This window comes from Muntiacus reevesi, chromosome 13, assembly GCF_963930625.1.
Source record: "Muntiacus reevesi chromosome 13, mMunRee1.1, whole genome shotgun sequence".
Lineage (NCBI taxonomy): Eukaryota > Metazoa > Chordata > Mammalia > Artiodactyla > Cervidae > Muntiacus > Muntiacus reevesi.
This window is the reverse complement of record NC_089261.1, coordinates 45,697,948-45,707,170: the sequence shown is the minus strand read 5'-3', so window position 1 is coordinate 45,707,170 and position 9,223 is coordinate 45,697,948. Positions and strand designations below refer to the sequence as shown.

The window sequence follows — 9,223 nt, the reverse complement described above, 5'->3', positions numbered from 1 at the left end:
TCTGCTCAGTCTCAGGATGACCCCACAGTCCCAAGGCTATTCTCCATACGAAATTGTGTATGGGAGGCCTCCTCCCATAATAAAACAGGTGTCAACAAATTTGCCTCAGGTAAGGGGGGATAAGATTTCACAGCAGATGGAACTGGGTAAGGTAATAAATTGGGTAACTAAGTTTGTACAAGAAAGGGTGCCGTTCCCCCTTGGGGAACAGATTCATGAGTTTACACTTGGTGACCAAGCATGGGTCAAAGATTGGGAACATGATTTGCTAGCCCTTTGGTAAAAGGGCCCTTATGTTATTCTAACTACTCCTACTGCAGTTAAAGTTGCAGGTATTGTCCCTTGATCCATCACACCAGAGCAAAAAAGGCATACCACGCTGACCCGGAGGACGCCAAGTGTACCACCCAGAAGGACCCCACCAACCCACGGGAAACCAAGATCATTCTGAGGAGGAAGAAGAAAACGAGGTCCTGGACAAGTCCTCTACAGGATGGAGCTGGGTAAACGACTCCTGCTGCTCGGCCTCATCAACGCAATTCTGAACCTGACCACTGCTCCTGCACAGGACAACGTCTTCATCTCGTGGGCCACAACTCTGCCAACTGTTGGGTGTGTGGGGCTATGCCCCTGTCAGTAATGGACAGACTCCCCTGGTGGGTATCGCCACTCTGTTCCTCTCTCCAGCCATAACCTGTCTTTGCTCTCCTGGTGTAAAAAGAAGCCATCAATGGGCCAGGGACATAGGGTTACATTTAACATGAGCACCAGCCTTACAGAAGTAACAAAGGCTTATACCTCATATGTGAAAAATAAAAAGGAGAAGTGTTCTTTACAAAAGGGGGACAGGCCTCCCGGTACCTTGAGCAATACTACTAGGTCTGGGATGAACATTTCTGGATGACTCCTGAGAAAGGACAGTTGATTACCCCTGCTACTATTTGCTGGGAACAAAAAAAAAAAAAACAGAAAGTTAGATTTGGAGACCACCCCCTAGACCCAAAAGAATTAAAATATATGGGTTATTTGCCCCCTGAACAATGTAAACAAATCTTGGAAGTTACCTATCACCCCAATCAATCTGTTCAGTGACCTGTTTCCGACTGGAAATATAATCCTGGAATGTGCTGGGTAGCCCCCAATGGGACCCAGTGGCTCTGTGGGCTTAACTTATGGCCATGGTTACCAGTTGGCTGGGTGTGGCGGTGCACATTAAGATTTGCTTTCGCCCATGGCAGAATTAAGCCTAGCCTGCACCAGCCTCCAGTAAACCTGCCTTATCTGCATGCAAAATGGACACGATCTGTGTTCCAATGGTATGACTATCTTGCTGCCTTGTTTGTACCCTCTGTAGGGACAACGGATATCATGGTTAAAGTAGAAGCCTTAACTAATTTCACTAAACAGGCCCTCTTAGACAGTACAAAAGCCATTCAAGCTTTGAATGAGAAACAAATTCAGATGAGGAAGGCAGTAATTCAAAATAGGATGGCATTAGACATACTCACAGCAGCCCAAGGAGGGACTTGCACCGTAATTAAAGTTAAATGTTGTGTGTATATCCCTGACCTGTCTGAAAATGTATCTACTGCCTTGAAGGATATAAAAAATCAAGTGAAAGCCATGTCTAATGAAAATATTCCCTTTTGGACTTCAGTTCTCTCCTGGGTAAAGGGAGACTAGTAGAAAACCATTGTAACTGTTGTTATAGTAATCTTAATCATACTGCTCTGTGGGCCCTGCTTCCTATAATGTCTTGTAAATTTTGTAACCCAGAGGTTGATAGCATTCTCTCATATGGGTGGCAGGAGGGCTAAGGTACAATATATCTCAATAAATGATGCTCGTTATGGAAACTAAGAGCATCAAGAGGGAGGAATGAAGAAGGAATTCATAGGGCCTGGACTCCATCTCAGGCCTGTCCGTGCTGATCGTGCTCGGCTGCCTCTCCAGTGGACTCTGAACTCTCTGCTTAGTGCCTGTGGGAACGACAATGGAAGGATAAGACCCCCTCCGGACAGGGGAACCTTGAAGATCATATCCAGGTTACTCATCGCCTAAGAGAAAAGAGACACTAATCACCCCTGACACTATCTATCAGAATGTAAGCACAGGCTTATCGGTTATTAACTGTTTGGAATGTAACTGCGGGCTGATTGATTATTGACTGTTTGAACACATAACACGGGAATGATGGGGTTATTGTAGTTGTATTTACCCTGCCTTTGTTTATGTAAGTCTCAAGGGAATTGAGGTGGTGGGTTTGGACACGTACACATGGGGTATAAAAGATTTTCACAAATGCTGGACGGGGTCCTTGGCTAAGAGGTGACTCTGCCTTGGGCCCGCCGGTGTAATAAACTGCACTCCACTAAAAAAAAAAAAAAAAAAAAAAAAAAAAAAAAAAAAATAAAAGAGGTAATGATGCATATCATCAGCAGAGTTCGCTTTCTTTATGATAATAATATAAAGGTTGATTGGGGTGTCCTCTGCCTTTTCTTCATTTAATTGGATGAGTGAAAAGAAACACCTCATTCATATAAATTACAATGTATATTTATGTAAAAATAGAATATATTTAAAAATCTCTCAGTAGTGATATGCAAAGATTATAATATTTTCTTTTTATCACCAAAGGATGTTAAATTATTTTTGATAACTTAAAATTAGGCATTTTGATTAAGTTCTTTTTTCCTGGAAAAATACATCACACTACATTCTGTATGAAATCAGACATTTAGAGTTTAACTTATTTTAAATGCACATAACTTCTAGAATTATATAAAGAAAATTACATACATATATAAGAAAGAGTAGGTCCCTCAGGCTTTTGGGATTTGAGTAACTTAGGTGAGTAAGCACCACATATTAATTCATGATAAAAATATATGTATCTTCTTCAACACAGAAAACCAAGCATTTTTCATGCCAAATGCAGTGTGGTACAATATCTATTAAATCAAATACTTTATTATATATAAAAAAATGTTAGATTATTGAGTTGAAAATATTCATCTTTAAGAGATTATGGAAATATTAATAGTATTAATTTAAATGCCTGAACTGGTAGTATTCAGATGGGTGGCATGTTTCAATGAATACAAAGTTTAGTAGAGATACCATGATTACTAATTGATTTTACACAAAAATATAAAACACATAATTTTAACTTTATTCAGAAGGCATAGAGAAATTTTAATATTTTAGAAGTGGGATAATAATTCACTCTATTTTTTGAAACTCTATGCTTTTTAAGATGGTGGAAAATTATATAATCATCATAAAAGATAATTTACCTTCCTAAACTTACAATATCTGGAAGACTTTGTCTTCTAAAAAAGTTCATGATGTTGGTAGGCAAAGTGTATATATGTCTTTGGGGAAGCTCTGGAAGGGAAAATAGGGATTAAAAACATCATTAAAGGGGGATTTCAAATGACTTGAATAATATATTGGCAGTTCATTCAAGAAATATTTACTAAGGAACTATTATGGATCAGACAATGAAAAATGCTGAATAAAATAGACAAGATCTTGAGCAGGGCACAAAATAGAGACAAGATCTTCCTTCATCATCCTTCATTACATGTTCTGACTATGAAATCAAGTGAGAGAAAAAAATATGAACAGTAGTTTCAACATTAACAATGCTTATATTTTTTCAAAGATTTATGAGGGGGACAAGAGCATATGTAGCCCCTTGGATCTAGGGATTTTATTAAGCTTTGACAAACTCAATTATTTAAAAATTGAAACAATACCAAAAGATGTAGACATGGAAAAGGGAAAGCTGTTAGGATTAGAATTGTTAATTCAATTAACTTAGTGTACTATATTTTTAATCTATTATAGTACGTTTCTCCTATCCTCATTCATGGGCTCTGAATTCTTTGAAGACAGATTCAATATCATCTTTGTATCGTTATAGCCACGAGACTGCACAATATGTCTACATGAACAATACTGTAAATACATATTTGTTGGGAGAACTAATGACTGTTTCACTGTTTTTGGGTGTAGGAAATTTTGCAGATTTAGATATGCTATTCTTGGAGATATCAACATTGGTAATTAAAATGTAATTTCCCCTGGATACTAGGTAACTTGACAATGGATATTGTCTTAGCATTCAGTCACTCAATTTCATAAATTATAGACTATATCATATATGTTCCCAGTACATAAGCATTCTACTTAGAATGTATATAAGGCTGATAATGGCTTCCCAGGTGGTGCTAGTGATAAAGCATCCACCTGCCAATGCAGGAGATGGGTTTGATCAAACCCATCAAACATGAGTTTGATTCCTGGATCAAGAAGATTCCCTGGAGGCGGGCATGGCCATCCATTCCAGCATTCTTGCCTGGAGAATCTCACGGACAGAGGAGTCTGGCAGCTACAGTTCACAGGGTCACAAAGAGTCAGATGTGACTAAGTGTCTGAAGATAAGGCTGATGATATTAATAACTATTCAGGAAAGTGCACTTCTCAATACAAATCATTTAAGGTGATGCCTGAAACTAATACAGCTAACTATTATTCTTTCTTTTCCAATCAATCCACTTGAAATTTTCATATTTTTTTCTGAATCATTTATGAGGGCAGAGAGGAATATTCTTATGAACTGAGTGCTTATTGTTGTTCAGCTGCAAAGTCATGTCTGATTCTTTGTGACCCCATGTACTGCAGTACCCCAGTCTTTCCCTATATCCTGGAATTGCTCAAACTCATGTCCATTGAGTCAGTGGTGCCATCCAGCCATCTCATCTTCTGTCGTCCCCTTTTCTTCTTGCTCTCAATCTTTCCCAGCATCAGGATATTTTCCAGTTAGTTCACTCTTCCCAACAAGTGGCCAAAGTAGTGGAGCTTGAGCTTCAGCACCAGTCCTTCCAATGAATATTCAGGACTAATTTCCTTTAATTGAGTGCTTCTGTCCCCCACATTCATATTTTTAAACCCTACTCTCCTGTGTTAGAGTATTAGGAGGTGGAACCTTTGGTAAGTATTTAGGAGTGGTGAAATCATGAGGGTGAAGCCCTTATGAATGGAACTCATGCCGTTATAAGTTATAAGAGACCTTGCTTCTCTCTTTCTGCTCTACACATTGTGGAGACAGAACAAGAAATAGCCATATATGAACCTAGAGGAGGGCTCTCACCAAATCTTGACCATGCTTGCACGCTGATCTCAGACTTCTGGACCTTCGTTGGCAAAGCACTGTCTCTGTTTTTAATATGCTGTCTAGGTTGGTCATAGCTTTTCTTCCAAGGAGCAAGCGTCTTAATTCCATACAGCAGTCACCACCTGAAGTGATTATGGAGCCCCCGAAAATAAAGTCTCCCACTGTTTCCATTGTTTCGCCATCTATTTGTCATGAAGCGATGGAATTGGAAGCCGTGATCTTAGTTTTCTTTTCTTTTTTTTCTTTTTCTTTCATTTATATTAGTTGGAGGCTAATTAGTTTTCAATATTGTTGTGGATTTTGCCATACATTGATATGAATCAGCCATGGATTTACATGTATTCACCATCCTGAACCCCTCTCCCACCTCCCTCCCCATCCCATCCCTCTGGGTCATCCTAGTGCACCAGGCCTGAGAATTTGTCTCATGCATCAAACCTGGACTGGCAATTTGTTTCACAATTGATAATATATATGTTTCAATGCTATTCTCTCAGAACATCCCACCCTCACCTTCTCCCATAGAGTCCAAGAATCTGTTCTTTACTTCTGTGTCTCTTTTTCTGTTTTGCATATAGGGTTATCATTACCATCTTTCTAAATTCCATATATATATGTGTTAGTATACTGTATTGGTGGTTTCCTTTCTGGCTTACTTCACTCTGTATAATGGGCTCCAGTTTCATCCATCTCATTAGAACTGGTTCAGATGAATTCTACTTAAAGGTTGAGTAATATTCCATTAAGTATATGTACCACAGCTTTCTTATCCATTCATCTGCTGATGGGCATCTAGGTTGCTTCCATGTCCTGGCTATTATAAACAGTGCTGCGATGAACATTGGGGTGCACGTGTCTCTTTCAGTTCTGGTTTCCTCAGTGTGTATGCCCAGAAGTGGGATTGCTGGGTCATATGGCAGTTCTTTTTCCAGTTTTTTAAGAAATCTCCACACTGTTCTCCACAGTGGCTGTACTCGTTGCATTCCCACCAACAGTGTAAGAGGGTTCCCTTTTCTCCACACCCTCTCCAGCATGTATCACTTGTAGACTTTTGGATAGCAGCCATCCTGACTGGCGTGTAATGGTACCCCATTGTGATTTTGATTTGCATTTCTCTGATAATGAGTGATGTTGAGCATCTTTTCATGTGTTTGTTAGCCATCTGTATGTCTTCTTTGGAGAAATGTCTGTTTAGTTCTTTGGCCCATTTTTTGATTGGGTCATTTATTTTTTGGGAATTGAGTTGCAGGAGTTGCTTGTGTATTTTTGAGATTAATCCTTTGTCTGTTGCTTCACTTGCTATTATTTTCTCCCATTCTGAAGGCTGTCTTTTCACCTTGCTTATAGTTTCCTTTGTTGTACAAAAGCTTTTAAGTTTCATTAGGTCCCATTTGTTTATTTTTGCTTTTATTTCCAATATTCTGGGAGGTGTGCCTTAGAGGATCTTGCTGTAATTTATGTCGGAGAGTATTTTGCCTATGTTCTCCTCTAGGAATTTTATGGTTTCTGGTCTTACATTTAGATGTTTAATCCATTTTGAGTTTTTTTGTGTGTGTATGGTGTTAGAAAGTGTTCTAGTTTCATTCTTTTACAAGTGGTTGACCAGTTTTCTCAGTACCACTTGTTAAAGAGGTTGTCTTTTTTCCATTGTATATCCTTGCCTCCTTTGTCGAAGATAAGGTGTCCATAGGTTCATGGATTTATCTCTGGGCTTTCTATTCTGCTCTATTGATCTATATTTCTGTCTTTGTGACAGTATCATATTCTCTTGATGACTGTGGCTTTGTAGTATAGTTTGAAGTCAGGCATGTTGATTCCTCCAGTTCCATTCTTCTTTCTCAAGGTTACTTTGGTTATTCGAGATTTTTTTGTATTTCCATACAAATTTTGAAATTATTTGTTCTATTTCTGTGAAAAACACCGTTGGTAGCTTGATAGGGATTGCATTGAATCTATAGATTGCTTTGGGTAGTATAGTCATTTTGACAATATTGATTCTTCCAATCCATGAATACGGTGTATTTTTCCATCTGTTTGTGTCCTCTTTGATTTCTTTCATCAGTGTTTTATAGTTTTCTATGTATGGGTCTTTTGTTTCTTTAGGTAGATATACTCCTAAGTATTTTATTCTTTTTGTTGCAATGGTGAATGTTATTGTTTCCTTAATTTCTCCTTCTGTTTTCTCATTGTTAGTGTATAGGAATGCAAGGGATTTCTGTGTGCTAATTTTATATCCTGAAACTGTACTATATTCATTGATTAGCTCTAGTAATTTTCTGGTAGATTCTTTAGGGTTTTCTATGTAGAGCATCATGTCATCTGCAAACAGCGAGAGTTTCACTTCTTCTTTTCCTATCTGAATTCCTTTTACATCTTTTTCTGCTCTGATTGATGTGGCCAACACTTCCAAAACTATGTTGAATAGTAGTGGTGAGAGTGGGCACCCTTGTCTTGTTCCTGATTTTAGGGGAAATGGTTTCAATTTTTCATCATTGAGGGTAATGTTTGCTGTGGGTTTGTCATATATAGCTTTTATTTTGTTGAGGTATATTCCTTCTATTCCTGCTTTCTTGAGAGTTTTAATCATAAATAGATGTTGAATTTTGTCAAAGACTCTTTCTGCATCTATTGAGATAATCATATGGTTTTTATCTTTCAGTTTGTTAATGTGGTGTATTACATTGATTGATTTGCAGATATTAAAGAATCCTGCATTCCTGGGATAAAGTCCACTTGGTCATGATGTATGATTTTTTTTAATATGCTGTTGGATTCCGTTTGCTAGAATTTTGTTAAGGATTTTTGCATCTATGTTCATCAGTGACATTGTCCTGAGTTTTCTTTTTTTGTGGCATCTTTGTCTGGTTTTGGAATTAGGGTGATGGTGGCCTCACAGAATGAGTTTGGAAGTTTACCTTCTAAAATTTACTGGAAGAGTTTGAGTAAGACAGGTGCTAGCTCTTCTCTAAATTTTTGGTAGAATTCAGCTGTGAAGCCATCTGGTCCTGGGCTTTTGTTTCCTGGAAGTTTTCTGATTACAGTTTTGATTTCCTTGCTTGTGACGGGTCTGTTAAGATCTTCTATTTCTTCCTGGTTCAGTTTTGGAAAGTTATACTTTTCTAAGAATTTTTCCATTTCTTCCAAGTTGTCCATTTTATTGGCATAGAGCTGCTGGTAGTAGTCTCATGATCCTTTGTATTTCAGTGTTGTCTGTTGTGATCTCTCCATTTTCATTTCTAATTTTGTTAATTTGGTTCTTCTTCCTTTGTTTCTTAATGAGTCTTGCTACGGTTTTTCAATTTTGTTTATTTTTTTCAAAAAACCAACTTTTAGCTTTGTTGATTTTTGCTATGGTCTCTTTAGTTTCTTTTGCATTTATTTCTGCCCTAATTTTTAAGATTTCTTTCCTTCTGCTCACCCTGGGCTTCTTCATTTCTTCCTTCTCTAGTTGCTTTAGGTGTAGAGTTAGGTTATTTATTTGGCTTTTTTTCTTGTTTCTTGATGTAAGCCTGTAATGCTCTGAACCTTCCCCTTAGCACTTCTTTTACAGTGTCCCATAGGCTTTGGGTTGTTGTGTTTTCATTTTCATTTGTTTCTATGCATATTTTGATTTGTTTTTTTGATTTCTTCTATGGTTTGTTATTCAGAAGTGTGTTATTTAGCCTCCATATGTTTGAATTTTTAATGATTTTTTTCCTGTAATTGAGTTCTAATCTTACTGCACTGTGGTCAGAAAAGATGACTGGAATAATTTCAATTTTTTTGAATTTCTCAAGGCTAGATTCATGGCCCAGGATGTAATCTATTCTGGAGAAGGTTCTGTGTGCACTTGAGAAAAAGATGAAATTGATTGTTCTGTGGTGAAATGTTCTATAGGTATCAATTAGGTCTAACTGGTCCATTGTGTCATTTAAAGTTTGTGTTTCCTTGTTAATTTTCTGTTTAGTTGATCTATCCATAGTTGTGAATGGGGTATTAAAGTCTCCCACTATTACTGTGTTACTGTTAATTTCCCCTTTCATACTCGTTAGCATTTGCCTT

General features: G+C 37.7%; 1 pseudogene; it reads left to right on the top strand.

The window, feature by feature from the left end:
* Positions 1-493: 493 nt before the first annotated feature.
* Positions 494-2,366, top strand: LOC136145853 (endogenous retrovirus group PABLB member 1 Env polyprotein-like; annotated as a pseudogene).
* The last annotated feature ends 6,857 nt before the right edge of the window (positions 2,367-9,223 follow it).